The sequence below is a fragment of the Pelodiscus sinensis genome, chromosome 7 (assembly GCF_049634645.1).
Source record: "Pelodiscus sinensis isolate JC-2024 chromosome 7, ASM4963464v1, whole genome shotgun sequence".
In the NCBI taxonomy this organism is placed as follows: domain Eukaryota; kingdom Metazoa; phylum Chordata; order Testudines; family Trionychidae; genus Pelodiscus; species Pelodiscus sinensis.
The window spans coordinates 26,193,285-26,212,025 of NC_134717.1; the positions used below are offsets into that span (position 1 = coordinate 26,193,285).

At 47.0% G+C, this 18,741-nt stretch overlaps 1 protein-coding gene across 2 annotated transcripts in view; it reads left to right on the forward strand.

Moving 5' to 3' along the window:
* Positions 1-18,741, forward strand: part of KIF5C (kinesin family member 5C) — a 139,394-nt gene that overhangs the window by 16,622 nt on the left and 104,031 nt on the right. The window lies entirely within an intron of this gene.

Consider the following 18,741-nt stretch of genomic DNA (forward strand, 5'->3'; position numbering starts at 1 on the left):
GTTTTGGAATAAAAATGGTTCCTGTCTTTGCATCTTACTACTTTCATGGATCCTTTCCCCTCAAAGGATTTTAAAGCGCCTTTCACACGTCAGTGAAGTCTCTCTTCTCCCATGTGAGGCTGTATCCTCAATTGACAGACAGGGAAAGAGAGGCACAGAGTGACTTCCCTCAGGATATTTTGCAAGATGATGTCAGACCTGTGGATGGGATTTAGGAGTAGAATGAACTGACTGCCAATTCTCTGCTCTCAGGATTAGACTACAAGACTTTGCTGCCTTCCATTTTTCTCCCATGGTACAGTCTTGTAAAGGGTAGGTTGTTCTATGCCTGTCCTATAAGTGATAACACTGACTGATACCTAAGGTTACCAGGTAGGTTTAGAAAAAATACCAGACACACTTGATGGGGGAGGGGGGCCTACCGGCAAGGGGGGGGCAGGGGCAGCATGGCTGGTCACAGAAGATGGGGGGGCGGGGCTGGTGGGTGGGGGGCCAGGGGCAGTGTAGCTGGCTGGAGGAGATCGGGGGCGGGGGTCAGGCAGCACAGCTGGCCCAGGGAGATGGAGGAGGAGGGGTCGGGGCCACGTGGCTGGCCGGAGGAGGAGCGGGGGCAGCGGCAGTGCGGCTGGCCAGGGGAGATGGTGAGGAGGAGAACCAGCTGGCAGGAAGCAGGTGTGGCCGGGAGGGGGTCGGGGGCAGCAGAGCTGGTCGGGGGGAGGGGGGAACTGACCCGGGCACATGCAGATCCCAGGACGCTGTCAGTCCTGCGCATGGTCCGGAGAAGCATGAGTGAGTCCGGCTGCGGCTCCACCATGCGCTCAGGAGCAGGGACAGGGCTTCTCCTCCTCCCCAAAGCGTCATACGCAGCCAGGACTCCCAGCGTTGATCATGCCCTGCCTCCCAGCCACTCCTCCAGCCCTCGCCAGGCTTCCATCTGGCGCCCAGTCAGAAATCCAGGAAATACCGGACATTCCACATGTCCGGTATTTTCTGGATTTTTTTTTACCAGACAGAGCACCCAAAAACCAGACTACCGGACACTTGGCAACCCTACTGATACCTAGTTAATCTGAAATCACATTTATGACCATCTTCCTGAAGCTGGCAAATGGCCCTGTGACTTCCTGCACTTGTCACAACTGTGGAACATGCAAATCTGAATAATCCCTGTCCTTTAATCGAAAACATTTGAAAGACTGCTTATTCAATTTCGTTTACAGAACTGACAGTGCTGTACACTTGGAACTGATGAACTTGTTTGCTGCAGTAACGAATGCTGCATTCAAGAGACCTCTCATGTATCAGTCACTCTAACAGAATGTGCTTCCTGACAGCAAAGCATTCCCCTTGTGCTGGGTGGTGTTCTTGATGACTTGTTGTTAATCTTGGGAGAAATATGTGCCAAAAAATTCTTCACACAACATCTTAAAATTCTGCAAATTTCTAAATATTTTTTGTCAAATAGCACACAATAATCACACCAGTTTGAAATATGTGGTAAATTATTTTAAAATACCTCAGCAAGTGTGTCTGCAATAATATACATAACAAAAAGTTTTAGGAAAAGGACAGATTCTTTACTAGGCATATTAAAACAGAATGTTGAGTAATTCATTTAAACTCCAATACAGAAATGTATTTCCTAAGCCCCTCAGAGTTGGTGCAAAGGCGTGAGCAGTAAGGGTGAAACCCTTCTGCCAGGTAGCACCAGCAGCAGCCAGGGCCAGGTTTAATGTCTAGGGCAGGGGTGTCCAAACTTTTTTCAAAGAGGGCCAGATTTGATGAAGTGAACATGCGTGAGGGCCGACCATTTTGCCTGACATTCTTTGAACCATTAAAATTAAATGCAAATTAACTATTTTATGCAAAGTTTATTGCAAACGGCAAACGACATAACACCAACTATACATGTTGTGTCCAAATATATTTATAACTGATTTAGACCAACTGACATTAACTGAGATTTTACAATGTATTCATCTCAATTGAAAAAAAAACTTGCCTACACTAATGTGAAGGGTGAAACTGAGATCTGGACTGCAGTACATAGGCTAGGTCTGGTTCAAAGGCAGTGGTTTTGATGTGCAAAATGTCACGCAGGTGAGAGTCACTTAGTCTTGTCCTCACGCGGTTCTTGTTAAAGTTCATAGCAGAGAATGTCTTCTCACACGTATATGTTGAGCCAAACAAGCTCAGCATTTTCTTAGCCAATGTTCGAATCTCTTGAAACCGGCTCTTATCCAGTTGGCGGTAAAAGTTCACAAGAGAGAGCTGTTGGTGACGACTGCGTAACTCGCTGTCACAATGCAGCTCAATGAGCTCGAGCTGCAGCTGATCTGGAGCATCCTCGGGGTCAACAGAGAATGGAGAGGAGAAAAGGCTGATCTCCTTTTCAATAGCTGCAAAGTCCTGAAAGCGCCGTTTAAACTCCCCAGCCAGAGATGCAATGTCTGCTGCATACCTGCTCGTTTGCGCACTGATATTGTCCTGTGGAAAACTGTTCATTATTTCCTGCAACGCTGAAAAATGTATGGTATTGGGCTGTGTTTGTGACAACTGCCTTATGAAAAGTTGCAGCTTTGTCCCAAAGGCTTTGAGGTGTGAATAAAGCTGGTTCACCGCTGCATCTTTCCCCTGAAGACTCGTGTTCAGTACATTCAGATGCTTTGTTATGTCAACTAGAAACCCCAAATCAGCCAGCCAAATAGGATCAGATAGTTCTCGCATTGGTTGTCCCTTTGTTTCCAAGAATTCTCCAATTTCCTTTCTGAGAGAGTAGAAACGCTGCAGTGCAGACCCCCGACTGAGCCATCTTACATCGTTGTGATATAAAATATCTTCGTATTCAGCCTGGATGTCCAGTAGAAACTGTTTAAACTGGCGGTGGCACAGGGCTTTAGAGCGAATAAAATTAATAGTCTTTAGCACCGGTTTCATAACATGATCATATTTGAGATGTTTAGCACAGAGAACTTGTTGATGAATGATACAATGGAGTTTAATAGCTTTGCCTCCTTCTTCGATCACCTTGTTACAGATTAGGGTTGATAATCCACTTCGTTCACCAACCATGGCAGGTGCCCCATCAGTAATAATCCCAGTAACTTTGTTCCAAGGCAGTTTCATGTCATCTATGGCGGAACTAACAGAAACAAATACATCTTTTCCTCTTGTTTGGTCCGTAAGGCTCTGGAGGTCAAGTAGCTCTTCAGTCACATTCATTTCATCGTCCACCCCTCTCATAAAAATCAGCAACTGAGCTGTGTCAGATAGGTCCGTGCTTTCATCACAGGCTATTAAAAGAAGTCAAAATCCACTCCTTTGGATGTCAACTGTCTCTTAATATCTGATGAAATCTCTTCAATTCTCCGTGCTACAGTGTTACGAGCCAGGCAAATGTTGGCAAACTCTTGCTTCTTCTCGGGACAGATATTCTCAACCATTTTCATAACGCATTCTTTGATAAAGTCACCCTCAGCAAAAGATTTGCAATTTTTAGCAATTAACGTTGCCACCTCATAGCTCGCCCTTGTGGCATTTTCATTTGACTCACGGGCTCTTATGAAAAATTTCTGTTGTGACATTAAAACAGCTTCAAGTTGCTTCAACTTTTCACTGCGGTCGTGCCCTGTAAGCTTGTCGTATGTGCTATGTCTCGACTGGTAGTGTCTCTTGACATTAAATTCCTTATAAACAGCCACAGTCTCTTGGCATATCAGACAAACACAGTGATTCTCTATTTCAGTGAAGAAATATTCCACTTTCCACCTGTCCTGGAAGCGGCGGCCCTCACTGTCAACTTTCCTTCTCTTATTTACAGTCGCCATTTTTTTAAATTGACCAGAAGGGGAAGGGATCATGTGAGCGCAGTGCCAGAGGTTTAATACACTGCCCAAGTAATACACTGCACTAATACACTGCCCAACAAGAATTCTCTTGCCTTTGTGGCTGTTTGTGGCGAAGTCTCTAATGATGAGCTCCACGTGCCTGAGCCCGTTTGTGGCGAAGTCTCTAATGTTCGCAGCTCCACGTGCCTGAGCCCGCCAGGAAGCTGACAGTGCGCAGGGCCAATCACAGATGCTGAGCTTGAGCAGCTGCGGAGTCCGTCCCTGATCTCAGCAGCTGCGGAGTCCGTCCCTGCACTCTCAGCCCCAAGGTAGAGGGCTTGCAGGGTCAGAGGCGGGCGGAGAGCGCAGGGCACGCTGGCCTCACGGCGGCCCGGGGGCAGGGCGAACCCGTAGCCGAGCGGGGCTGCGGACGTGCCCTACATGGAGGGCTTTAGGACCGCAGCGGCCGCCATGGACGGCGGCGGCGCGGCCGGAAGCGGCGCCAGTCAGAGGAGCGCCGGGGAGCCAGGAGAGGGGGAGGAAGCGGGGGCTGTCCCTGCACTCTCAGCCGCAAAGCGGAGTGCAGGGGCAGGGTTTGGGACCGCGGTGGTGGCGGCGGCGGCCCGAAGCGGCGCGCTGAGCGCGCCAGTTAGAAAAAGCACCGGGGAGCCGGGAGAAGCGGGGGGCCGTATTAAATCCGACCGCGGGCCGCATTTGGCCCGCGGGCCGGACTTTGGACATGCCTGGTCTAGGGGTTCCTCGCTATCCATCTCACACAGAACTGGCTCGAGACCCCACCCAGTAATCTGGGAAATTCGCACAACACCCTTGGGCACTTCTGGGAGGCAATGCTTCTCCATGTGCAAGCTTGGAGTCTGAGTGTAGAAAAGAAATCTCTTATTAAAGGGGCAGGAAGTAACATGGAATTAATTTGGGAAAACACCGCAGAGAGTGTCCATAGGAAAACACCACACACACAGAGTTTACAACTAAAACCAAGTAAACATCTCAGCTCAAGAAGGTTGGACAATGTGAATGTAGGGTGTGTGTGTGTGTGTGTGTGTGTGTGTGTGTGTAAATATGGAACGTGGTTTTTTTGGGGGGGAAGGGGAGGGTGGGTTTGTCAGGCAGTTGGGGAACCTCTCTCATGAAGTCTCTGGCTGACCTCTAGCCTCCTATTTAGTCAAGCACATTTGTTGCTGTCCCCATACGTCCTTGCATCCCTAATACCATCCTGCCCCGTGTCTGTGCTGACAGCCTGTTAGCTCCTGTGCCTTTCCCCAGTGTGTCCCCCCCCTTAGAGTCCCCCAGCATTCTGCTGCGCCCTGCTCTGTCCCCCGTCTGTATTTCAGGTCTCCTCACTTGTCTCCATGAGTGGGGGGAGAATGGGCTGTGAGGAATTCAGCTCTTTTCCTCCCTCTCTGCAGCTGGCTGCTCTGACTTGAGCCAACTGTACTCTGTTCTGTTCTACAGCAGCCATTGTTGGGCAAAAGGTGTAATTGCAGCAGTTCTCTGGCAAAATCTATTTCTGCAAAGGAAAAGAATAGGGAACATGAATTCTGTGTGTGTGCAACAATGCAGAACATGCAGAACAATGTAGGGAACATGAATTCTGTGTGTGTGCAACAATGCAGAACTCCCCCAGATGTATCATGTGCAGGACTTTTGGAAAGGCATATTGAAGTGATTTTTTTTTTCTAATTTCAACCTGAACCACTTTTGCCTGATTTCTTTAGTGTGTTCTAGAGGAACTGGTGACTGTTTCACCACATGCAGTGTATTTCTGCTTTTTAATCTGCCTCCCTGTATTGTGATCGCTACATAGGACCTTGGATGAATGCAAACCTTTGTCAATTTATGTGTTCTCTACATGCTGTGTTGCCTCGATGCATCTCATAATTTGTTTAGTTTTAAGAACATTTCTGCAGCTCAGTGGTTTTATAAGTAAGACACTGGACAGAGACTCAGGAGATGTGGGTTTAGTTCTGGCATTCAGAGACATATGTGTGACCTTGAGCAAATCACTTAATCTCTGTTTCTCAATCCCCTTTTTCCCAAACTTTTTTGTCTGCCTTGATATATATTGTAAGCTCCTCCAGACAGAGACTGTCTTTGGCTATGTTAATTGTGAGTCTCATGATGACATGCTCAGGCCATTACATTCTAATGCTTCTAATCTGCCAAATGAGTCGTTTTAAAAATAAACATGCTGTCCTTGGGCCCTTTAAAAGGGTGTTTAATGGTGCATATTTTTCCTAGTGGACAGTGAAGCTAGGATGTTGCATCCTGGCAGTTGGGATAGGAAATACTGGAAATACAAGCCAGCTGACGTTTTTATCTTAATAAAAGGAACTGCTGCTTGTGGCATTTCACTTCAAAGATCACAATGGCTGCAAAGATCACAATAGTTTCCCAGGAACTACCTGCCAGACAGAATGACTGGGAGAAGGATTCATGTAGAATTCCTTTATGATATATTTAATGATGCCAATAGAGCACAGATGCTAAATTGTCTGCAAATGCTGCTCCTTCAGGATCTGGGGAAAATGTTAATGTAGCTGTGAGAGAGACCTGGCGTAAGGGCAATGTAGCTATTCTGAGTAGCCATATTGTGAAACCCAGATCTTCACTGAATATTCTGTGTGTACAGGCAGTCCCCGGGTTACGTACAAGATAGGGACTGTAGGTTGGTTCTTAAGTTGAATCTGTATGTAAGTCAGAACTGACTTCAGTTCTGACTTACATACAGATTCAACTTAAGAAACCCAGGCGTCCCCAAGTCAGCTGCTGCTGAAACTGATCAGCGGCTGATTCCAGGAAGCCTGGAGCAGAGCAACTCTGCCTCGGGCTTCCTGTAGTCAGCCGCTGGTCAGTTTCAGCAGCGGCTGAATCGGGACGCCTGGGGCAGAGCAGCTGGGGTGCTGCTGGGTTGCTCCTGTAGCGCGGCTCCTTGGCACTACTGGAGCAACCCAGCAGCACCCCAGCTGCTCTGCCCCAGGCGTCCTGATTCAGCCGCTGCTGCAACTGACCAGCAGCGGCTGAATCAGGACGCCCGGGGCAGAGCAGCTGGGGTGCTGCCGGGTTGGTCCGGAGCGGCGCTGCGGGACCAACCCGGCAGCCCCCAGCTGCTCTACCCCAGGGGTAGGCAAGAAAAGCCTGGTCTGCTGGGGGGGGCACTAGCTGCACACACCCCCCCAGCAGACCAGGGAGACGGGGGTGGCGGGACCGCCCAAGTCCTCCACGACTTTGCTCCGTCTCCCTGGTCTGCTGACCTGGGAGACGTGGAGCAAAACCGCAGAGCATGCGGGCAGCGGGACAGTCCAGGTGCGCCGCGGCTGTCCCACTGCTGGCATGCTCCGAGGCTTTGCTCCCCATCTCCCTGGTCTGCTGGTCAGACCAGGGAGACGGGGAGCAAAGCCGCGGAGCACGCCTGCAGTGGGACAGCCCAAGCGCGCCTGGGCTGTCCCACTGCCGGCGTGTTCCAAGGCTTTGCTCCCCATCTCCCTACAGACCAGGGAGACAGGGAGCAAAGCTGCGGAGCACGCCTGCAGCGGGACAGCCCAAGCGCGCCTGGGCTGTCCCGCTGTGGGCGTGCTCTGCGGCTTTGCTCCCCGTCTCCCTGGTCTGCAGGCGCGCTTGGGCTGTCCCCCTGCGGGCATGCTCCGCAGCTTTGCTCCCTGTCTCCCTGCAGACCAGGTAGACGGGGAGCAGCTTTTCTCGCCCCGGAGGACAGGGGTGGCGGACCGCGGCGCATCTGGGCATCCTCCGGGGCGAGAAAAGCCCTGTTCGTAACTGCGGATCCGACATAAGTTGGAGCCGCGTAACTCGGGGACTGCCTGTACTGTGTTACTTATTTTGTTGCTTCCATTTCCTTAAGGAACTACATATTACAATTAGTTGATCCACCCTCTCCTGGGTTTATTAGGGTACTACAGATTTTGATCTTCTTTCTCGTGGTACTAAGGATCGGGTTGCCAGTATTTCCCCATCTGATAATCTGACATCTTTTGCTAGAAAACTTGGCTGACTAGCTGCTTCTTGCACGTTTGTCCCAATTTATTTCCTGTTATTTGTGCATAGTCCTCTTCCTCCATCCTATAGATTCCCTCTGGTAGCTGGAGACATGCAAGGAAGCCTGAATCAGAATCATGACCGTGTTGATACTTATTTTTGATGGCCAGAATGATAAGGGGTCTGATCTTGTTGTCCAATGTGGTCATAATTCTTTTCTCCACTGCCTCTTTCAGTGAAGGTGGGAAATTAAGCGTATAATTTTACTCAAATAAAACAGTGTTCCAGAGGCTGTGTTCACATTATCTACCCAAATGCTACTTTGTGCTCTTAAGACTCGAGGTGCTATTAGTTAGATTTGTATAACAAAAAACTGCAAAGGAAAAGGATGTAATACCAAGACTTGATGCTATTTGAAAGATAAGCCAGTACATTCTACTCTAACCAATTTATTAATGCATTTAGCAGGAGAAAAAGGATGAGATAATGTCCAATAACTTCATATCATCCTTATTGCTACTCAGCAAGAGAAGCAAACCTAACATATGAAAACCTTGTGTAAGCCTTACACACAGTAACAGATTCATAGGAATTGCAGGCGAAAAGATCAATTTCCTGTTTCATTTAAAAAGAAGCCCAAAACACAAACTTCTAAAAGAACCTCACAATATTTAAAAAATTCCAATCAATATAGGAAAATACTAGACTGTATATTTTATTTCTAATTAGCTCAGACCATAAATACGTAACATGGCTTCACTGCTAGATTGATACATTTCAATTATTCATACTGTTCATGTAATGGTTTGGGTTACAGTAGTGCATGGTGGCTGCAGCTGTAATCAGGGGCCCATTATTGTCCAGAAGAATGTATCCATTCCTGTCCTGACAAATACATTGATAGATTGGCACAAGTTCCTCTGTACCAGCATCTGGTCTCTTGTCAGGCAGAGTCAGTGCAGTCAAATTTTGGATAAAGTCACACAACTCTGGATTCCCTGGCTTTTGTGTTCCCCCTCTGAAGTGTGAGATTTAAAAAATAATAAATGTTGGGATCCTTTTGTTTGCCATATGGTTTTTGAGCTGTTGGGATTCAGATTTTCAAGCTTTTTCTGATGCAATCATGAGGGCTAGAAACCTTGTTTATAGAACCTGAAATTCTCATGTAGTCACCTGATTCTAGATTTTGAAGCTTTAAAGACAACACCAAATATTGTGAGATGCGTGTTTAATATCTTAAGTCCTGGACATGTTGACAAATTATTCTTAATCAAACTGATCTGTTTTCTTTCTTAAACTGAGTGAGACAGTTAATCAGGAAAATACTTCTTCAATCTGAACAGCAGATGCTCTTGGGCTGTAAGATCATGAAGAGAAAGATCTTGACTGGTTTTTACAGGAGTCCTGCTGATAAGTGTCTGCTAGTTAGAATCCAACCTTCCTGTGACTGACGGACTTAGTGATTTCTTTGTGCCTTTCGGCTGGGCTACTGCTCCCTTACTCAGATTAGAAAATTGATTTGCTTGAAAAGAGATGGTCCTAGAGTGTACAGTGTTAGGAAAGTGAAGCACACAGCAGTCTCTCTGAGAACAGAATGGAAGGAAATGACAAATGAAATCAGTTAGCAATGGTGAAGCGAGAACACAGTGTCCCACAGAATATGGACTATTACACCAAAGAGATAGAAAACACAGCTTTAACAAATAGATCCTGTGTGTTTTTTACTGATATTTGTTTCTTGATCTTATACTATGAACTTGCAGGTACAAGTATAATTAATCAAGTAGATAAAACCATGCTGTAATAATATTGTACACAAAGCAGAAACAAGACTGCTACACAGTCAGTGGAGGAAATCTACAGAAATACCATTGCAAAGAGAAATGGCTGGCACACAATTAATAATCAGAATGTTACACAATAGGATTTCTCTGTGGTTGCTGTCTCTGTTCCATCTTGAAAGAGGATTCTGCCAGCAACAGCTAGTCTTGGCATGCCCTGCGGAAATAGGGCGATGCCTGCTTTGACACTAGACCTTTGGAAAGCCTTTTGGACAATGAGGCTATAGCCACTTGTGTAGCTGCATTGGCATAAGCCTCTACACACACAATTTACACCATGGCTACGTCTACACTGGCCCCTTTTCCGGAAGGGGCATGTAAATTTCACCAGTCGTCGTAGGGAAATCCACGGGGGATTTAAATATCCCCCGCGGCATTTAAATAAAAATGTCCGCCGCTTTTTTCCGGCTTTTAAAAAAGCCGGAAAAGAGCGTCTACACTGGCCCCGATCCTCCGGAAAAAGCGCCCTTTTCCGGAGGGTCTTATTCCTACTTTATTCCACTTTGAAGTAGGAATAAGACCCTCCGGAAAAGGGCGCTTTTTCCGGAGGATCGGGGCCAGTGTAGACGCTCTTTTCCGGCTTTTTTAAAAGCCGGAAAAAAGCGGCGGACATTTTTATTTAAATGCCGCGGGGGATATTTAAATCCCCCGTGGATTTCCCTACGACGACTGGTGAAATTTACATGCCCCTTCCGGAAAAGGAGCCAGTGTAGACGTAGCCCATATGTAATTAGACTGAGACAAGCTAAACTACATGCTAGACGTGTGTGCTTGTGCAGCTATGCTGGTGGCTAAAATTCCAGTGCAGCAAACACTTGATGGTAGTTTCAGCCTTGTTTATCTTTTATGGACATGTATTTTGCATGCAGTTCCCCATAATAAGAAGTATGGAGAGGTAGAAGAAGGTATGCAACTATTTGTGCTTATAATTTGCCAGCATTAACGGTGTTACAATTTTTTAAGTCTTTTTAAAATTGTGTTTACATGTGAAGCAACAGAGGTAGCTTGGTAAAAGTAATTCTTAAAATAAATGGTTGACGTGTTGTAAAAACCTTAAATAATTAAGCCTCTCAACCACTCTCTAGAAATTACTCTGCAGTCAGAAAGTTTATGTGAGTTGCATATGGCCTCACAGGGAGTCAGTCAGTGATGCTGCAGAGTCTAGAATTTAAAAGCCGATTCCTAACTGCACCATGTCCCCCCCTTTCTGTCTCTGACTCCCTAGTCAGAGTAGTGACTTGACTACCTGATAAGTCTATGCATATCTGGTAGTTGACTTGTTGCTTACATACCTACTCCAGCGTAGCTGCTTCCAGCCCTGCACAGGGCTGCTGGCTCCCAGCCTGCTTGGGGCCAGAAGCAGAAGCCTGGCATAGGAGTCTAGCAGTGCTGGAGCACCCCTCAGCCCCTTTTCTGTGGTCCACTGTGAGTGACTCCCAGGTCACAAAAAAGGGGCTAAGGGGTGCTCCAGCACTGCAAGGGTCCTATGCCAGGCTTCTGCTTCTAGTACCTGTTAACCAGTTACCTGTTAACATCCCTAGTCAAGTTATCACTTACAGCAGTGGTCCCCAACCTTTGGGGCTGCTGGGCGCTCGGGGCCCAAGAATGGCTTGGGCCAGCCCTGGTCACTCGGTGGGTGCACATAAAAGCCTCGGCAGGCACTGGGGCAGGGACCACTGACTTACAGACTTACGGGTGACTACATGGCTCACGGGATTAATAATGGGATACAGACTAGGGATGTAAGTGACTAATCAACTATCTGATAAGCAAAAGCTTACTGGGTAGTCGACACACTAGTCGACTAGTCACTGCCCCTCCCCTTGCTGCCTCTATCAGAAAGAGGCAGCGGGGGGGGGGGGGGGAAGAGGAGAGAGTGCTGGGGGGATGGCTTAAAAGCCAGTTCCCCCCAGCTCTCTGGGAGGGGGGAGGGGCTCAGTGGCAGCTCTTATACATTTCAGAGTAGAAGCACTGCATGGAGCTTGGGACTCAGTCCCCTGCAGGCCCCAGGCTACACCGGCACTGCAATCTTTGAAATGCACAAGAGCCCCTGTTGGGGCTTTTGTACATTTCAAAGGCGGAAGGCTGCGCAGCGCTTCTGCCTTTGAAAAGTAGCAACAGCCAGACGGGCTCTTGCTACATTTTCAAAGCAGAAGCACCCTTATCGACGAATTGAATAAATGATGGAAATTCCATTGACTGTTTGATTAGTTGATCTAATTTTAACATGTCTAGTACATACCATTCTAGGTCGCAGATTCAAATCCAAGCTGGGTTTTCATGAAATCAGATGGCAGACTTGCTCCATGTAAAGAGTAACCTTCTTGGCACTTTCATAAAGGCCAAAGCTGAATGGGAACAGAGAGCTAAATCAGTTATCAATTGCTTACTGCTCAAAGTGGTCCCTCCAGGTCAGGGTAGGCATACATGCTACATGTGGAAGAGGGGGAAAAAACCCATCAGACAGAAGCTTGCACTCCCACTGCCTGTGCTCTGCAATACCTGTTCTGTCGGCAATAGACTGGAGCCAACACAACTCACATGCAAGTTGATAAGCAAAGACCCAGATATTTCTGAACATGAGATTCATTGATTGTGTTGTCTGGTCATTGATTTCTTCTGCAGTTCTCTCCTGAAGCTATATCCAAGTCAAAGTAACTGAGAGAGATATTTCCACAAACTCGAAGGCTACGTCTACATTGGTATGATTTTTTGCAAGAACTCTTTTGCGGAAGAGTTTTTGTGCAAAAACTCTTCCAGAAGAGAGCGTCTACAGTGGCATGTGCCTTTGTGCAAGAGATGTGCTTTTGCCCAAGAGCATCCGTGCCAGTGTAGACGCTCGCTTGCGCAAGAAAGCTCTGATGGCCATTTTAACCATAGGGCTTTCTTGCGCAAGAAATTCATGTTGCCTATCTACACTGGCCTCTTGCACAAGAACAGTTGCGCAAGAGGGCTTATTCCTGAGTGGGAGCATCATAGTTCTTGTGCAAGAAGCACTGATTTCATACATTAGAACATCAGTGTTCTTGCACAAGAACTCACGGCCAATGTAGACACAGCCCAAGGGTTTAACATCCAGGCTACCATAATAGTCACAATCCCATTATTGTTAATGTGCAACTATAGATCATAATTTTTAAGACTAGCAACAATATTTTGTTAAAAGAAACAACCCTGCCCTCCCTCACCTCCCCTCCCCCTGCCAAACTCCTCCCTCCTTGTGTTAAATAACTTTGCTTTATTTGTATTTCATCTGAATAACGCCATTTGGCCTTGATTTTCTGAGAGTGCATTCTGTATCTTCTGTTGCCATTGTTGTGATCTGACTGAGAATCTTATTAATTTCAAAGTTGTGAATAGTAGAATACGTTTTCTAGTTTTCTTTAAATAGGACTTACAAACAATACTTGATTCTTCTTTGATGGTTTTGCAGCAGAGTTCTTTTGTGTTGAATAAAAAACCTGGAATATTACAAGAAGTGTAATTCTGGTGCCACTAACACTGCAAGGGCAGAATAAAGATTGCTTGGAGCACACATGTATTAGTGTTTTCAGGCTTGTAGGGGAGGATACTGCAAACAGTAACTAGTCTTCCTATGTCCTTCTGTAGAACTAAAGACAGCAGTATGTTATATTTCATCCTGGATTTTGTCCTCAAGCCCCCTGAAACTTAAGGGGATTGGTGGGAAAAATCATAAGCTCATCTTTAATTGAAAAAGTCTGCTTGGTGGTGATATAGATATACGCTTACAAGCAACCTCTTCTCTTGCTGATGCTCTAATATCACCATTGAAGATGGAAATGAAAAAGGAAACCAACATGTTAATTGTGACCTGGAATCAGAGGTGGGCAAAGAGGCCTCCGCGATTTGGATCCAGCCTGCCAAACCGGCGGATCCAGCCCACTGATGCCCTGCTGCTCCCCCGCCTCCAGGACAGCTGGCCATTCTCTAGGCACTGGGATGGGGGGAAAGGGCAAAGACTTCATGCACTTCCCCCACCCCCAGCCCAGTCAGGGTCTGTGGGTGGGAGAAGTGTGAGAAGTCTCCTGGCTCCGCCCCTTCCGGGGCCAATTCAGACATTTGTGAAGTGGCCCCCTTTTTAAAAATTATTGCCCTAGATGGAATGATGTGTCTAGTGTCCTTATGTGACTTTTTTGATAATCTAAGGACTTCAGAATGTGGTTTGAAACACCATAGTTTATGAAGAGCGGTTGGAGAGAGCATGTTTGACTTTGGCTATGTTTTCGTGGAAGCAAAATGAATTGGTATGTGACTGGGTGCTGAATGCAACTGCAAATATATTCCATACCCATATGGACAGCTTAACCTAAAATAAGACTGACTTCCCCTGATAATGTATTAACACAAACTTGTGGAAAAGTGAGAAGTATTGGGTTAGACAGTGTCTTGCTCATTTCTCTAGTATTATTTCAGTTCTGTCTGCTTCTAAAGGAATAAATCCAGATGCATTGATGTGTGCTGGATTTGTGTCTGTTTATGCTAGTGATGAACTTGGTACATACTGTATGAGCGCCCAATGTAATGCAAGAGATTTGCAAGTACAGGCAGTCCCCGACTTACGCGGATCCGACTTATGTCGGATCCGCACTTACGAACGGGGCTTTTCTCGCCCCGGAGCTCACGGGTGGCGGGTCGCCACCCGTGTCCTCCGGGGCGAGAATAGCTTCTCCCGGTCTCCCTGGTCTGCTGGGGGGGGGGGTCCAGCAAAGCCGCTGGACCCCCCCAGCACACCAGGGACACCCGAGCAAAGCCGCCCAGGTGGTGGGAGTCCCGCTGCCTGGGCAGCTTTGCTCGTTTGCCCCGGAGCAAAGCCGCCCAGGCAGCAGGACTCCCACCGCCTGGGCGGCTTCGCTCCTGTCCCCCTGGTCTGCTGGGGGGGTCCAGCAAAGCCGCTGGACCCCTCCCCCCCAGCAGACCAGGGACACCCGAGCAAAGCCGCCGCCTGGGCGGCTTTGCTCCCGGGCAAACGAGCAAAGCCGCCCAGCCGGCGGCTTTGCTCTGGTGTCCCTGGTCTGCTGGGGGGGGTCCAGCGGCTTTGCTGGACCCCCCCAGCAGACCAGGGGGACAGGAGCAAAGCCGTGGAGCACACCCACAGGGGGACAGCCCGGGCGCGCTTGGGCTGTCCCGCTGCCGGTGTGCTCTGCGGCTTTGCTTTCCGTCTCCCTGGTCTGCAGGGAGATGGGGAGCAAAGCCTTGGAGCACGCCCGCAGCCGGACAGCCCAGGCGCGCTTGGGCTGTCCCGCTGCGGGCGTGCTCTGCGGCTTTGCTCCTGTCCCCCTGGTCTGCTGGGGGGAGGGTGCAGCTAGTGCCTCTCCGCCCCCCTCCCCCCCCGCCGGCAGACCAGGCTTTTCTTGCCTACCCCTGGGGTAGAGCAGCTGGGGGCTGCCGGGTTGGTCCCGCAGCGCCGCTCCGGACCAACCCAGCAGCACCTCAGCTGCTCTGCCCCAGGCATCCCCAAGTCAGCCGCTGCTGAAACTGACCAATGGCTGACTACAGGAAGCCCAAGGCAGAGTTGCTCTGCCCCAGGCTTCCTGGAATCAGCCGCTGATCAGTTTCAGCAGCAGCTGACTTGGGGATGCCTGGGTTTCTTAAGTTGAATCTGTATGTAAGTCAGAACTGGCATCCAGATTCAGCCACGGTTGAAACTGATCAGTTTCAGCAGTGGCTGACGTCAGTTCCGACTTACATACAGATTCAACTTAAGAACAAACCTACAGTCCCTATCTTGTACGTAACCCGGAGACTGCCTGTACTTAATCTGGTTACAAACACATCTCAGACTCACATATATGAAAATCAGGGTTCTTGCAATCTCATTTTGGCAAAAAATTACCCTTTTGATTCACCTTTATCTACGTTTGGATTCTTAATGCAGCAGTCTTTTGTGATTTAGGAATAAATATATAATTTATTATGTCTGAAATAAATACATAATTTTATTTTTCCTTAAATAATATAATTGAAAGGGAGAAGAGAGGGAATGCTAGTGGAAGCCCTTTAGCCTTATGAAAGCTATTTAAGTTGGAAACTGAATATTTTAATTTCCACAGAACATGGTAGATGACCCAAGTAGTGACACTGTGCATTTCAAATCAGTAATATACAGTGATAACTTAAAATGAAATCCTTTTTCCAATTCCTTATTAACATAGCTTCTTCTCTGCTGGCTTCTTCTCTGTAAAGGCTAAAGATGAAGCTTAAATTAGACTGCAGAAAGATAGCACTGCTGTTCAAATGTGCATTGCTTGCTGAGAATAAATCTAGTAGGGTGTGTGGGTGTGAAAGAACCTGAATGTGGGTGTTGACTACAAGGTCATGTTGTCATTGGTAAATTTTATGCATTTTTGCTAAAATGACCAGAAGCATTCAGGGCCCACGTGATGAATGGAAGGGGTACTATCCTTTTCTGGATATCCCAGCCATTCATTTAATTCAATTGCCTGTAAGGGTTAAAACCCACAGACAGTGGATTCTTGAGATTGTCTAGAAAGTGTTGGCAGGAGAGCCAGTGAAAACAGAGTGTAGGTTTTTGAATGGGGCGGGGTAGAAGGAGGGGAAAGCAGAACCTTCCTGCTGCAGTCTGTGTGAGCGGAGGAGAGCTGGTAGAGATGGAGTGAGCCAAGAACAAGACCAGGAAGTTTCAGCAATATCCATGCCTCAGGAGGGATATCTTGGAGCAACAGATATGTAAGTAGAACAGGGACCTGATCAGATTATTTTCTTCATTTTTTTTATATCTAAAGAAATAAAATTTCTTTGGGGTTTGTTGGACTCTTCCGTGCTGAGCCCATGTACCCTCTCCATGCCCTTCCCTTGTACAAGGTAACTTTAAAACTGAACCTCAGGGATACAATTCTCTGTGTTTTTTAATCTGCCTTTATTCAGTTGCTCTGTAATACCTAGCAACCAAATACTCTTTACTAGGTATGTCGTCTTTAATTTTTGTTGTTAAAATCATCTTTTTAAGACTAAGCTCTGATTCTTGTGTCCTAGAAGGCAGGAGGTTCTGTGCGCATGTGCCCTGAGAATGAAAGGTCTGCTATTAAGGAATTACAGTTTGTTTTCAAGCTTACTCTGGTGGGTGGGTTAAAGAGCTTGAGGGTACCCCACAGGAAGAAATTCCCATGTCTGTCTTCCTGAATTATCAAAGGGATCTTTTGTATTTAGGTGGTGGCAACATAACACCCAAAGTCAGAGAATCCGTGACCTTGGGGAATTTTTAAGCAGACACTTTTAGTGGCAGGGTATTTTTAAGTCTCTTATGGGCCTGCAACTTCTGCACTCAGAGTGGATAACAGCCTTGACAGCCCAACACTTCTTACTCTGGATTTCTTTGTTATGGATTAATACAAACAAAACAGAAGGTGTAAAAGGAGATATGGATTTTGTGATAGTCCTCCCATGCTTTATGAAAATTGGCTTATGAGTATAAATAATCATAACTCAGATATTTTGATCAAAATACTTCCCATAACCTATCAATTTTAATGTTACAGTCTGCTGGATCTGTATATCCTATCTTGGTTCATGATGGCCACAATGACTTGGTGATCAACCTAATGATTTGTAAACAGTTTGTCCTATAAATCCAAAGGTGATTGGACTAGTAAGACATGTGATTACACCACCTGGTACTGGAATTTCATTTTGACTCTGATAGTTTTCCCTGGAGAACAAAAGGTTCCCACCCTGGCGGAAAGACTATTAAAGTAAGGAGAAGCTATCAGCTCTTTGGTCTTTGGCTAGTTTAGAAAACCCTGGAAGGATCCAAAGGGCTGGGGACCCAGGTCAAGGTAAAAGAGTATCTGACCTGAAGATTATGTCTAGAATAAGAACTGCTCATTAGGGTAAGAATCTGTTTGCAATAAGTTTAGTGATTTAGCACTAGCTATACATTTTCTTTTCATTTTAATTTAGTAGCTTACTTTGATCTGTCTGTTTTCAATTGCAACCACTTCAACCTGTATAAAAAGTAGGATTTAACTTCTCTAAACCAGGAATTTCTAGTCCAGGAAGATCCGTGGTCTGTGGGAGGGACAGCGGTAGGTTCCCTGTGCGGGGTTGAGAGGCCAGCTGCAGGGTAGCTGGCGACCAGGAGGCCTGTCACAGAAGACCAACTGGGCTGGCAGCCAGGTAATCAGAGCGCCAGTGTGCTCTGGTGGATCCAGGTGGGCTGCCAGTGATAGGTGGGGGGGGGCTTGCAGCCTTGCTGTGGCTGTGAGCCCTGGTGGTGGGGGTGGGAGGGAGCTGTCTGGTTGGAAGCTGAGCCAGGAGCAGATCCAGGCTGAGTGGTGGCAGGGGGGCTAGAAATGAGCACCCCTGGTCTGGCAAAATTCCTCATTCAGGACTAGTCAACTCCTGAGTGTGTCAGACAAGGGAGGTCCAACTGGTATTTAATAACACTTCTGGATTTATTTGGGGGGTTTGATCCCTTTTAGGGGTTAGTTCCTTGGGTGTTGTGCCTTAGAACTGCATTCTCCCAGAACTGAAGTAGATCAGTGTCTGCTTTGCTCTTCAGGAGGGTAGTAACCCCAACTCTGTGTCTTGTCTGGGGGAGACCAGAGGATCTAGTTTAACAGGAGAAGATGGTGGGGAGCCACAGAGAGCAATAAGGCAGGCATTGGTGGCATGATCGTCACACTGGAGAGCAAGCCCAAAGGGTCTTTTGACTGCACCCCAACACACAGGTGTTACAATTAAAGTTCAGCACTAGCTCTTGATGCATCTGGATTCTTTTTTGACTTTCAGTCTTGATATATGACTGCTTTGCTTCAGATTTCCACATATAAAATAGAAAATTCCGGTTTCTGCTTTGTTTACTAGCCAGTGATTCTGGTAATTTACAATTGATTATACCAAGGTAATTTTCATGAAAATCTAATAGATTTCCATTGCAGTTTCAGATCAACCCGAAACAAAAAGCTATTTATTAAAACAAGCTCTAGCTCGCAGAAGGATTTTTTTAAAATCAGTGGTGGTTTTGACAATACAGACACATCTTTGTTTAATAATATAAACTCTGTGGCAAAGCCTTTCCTTTC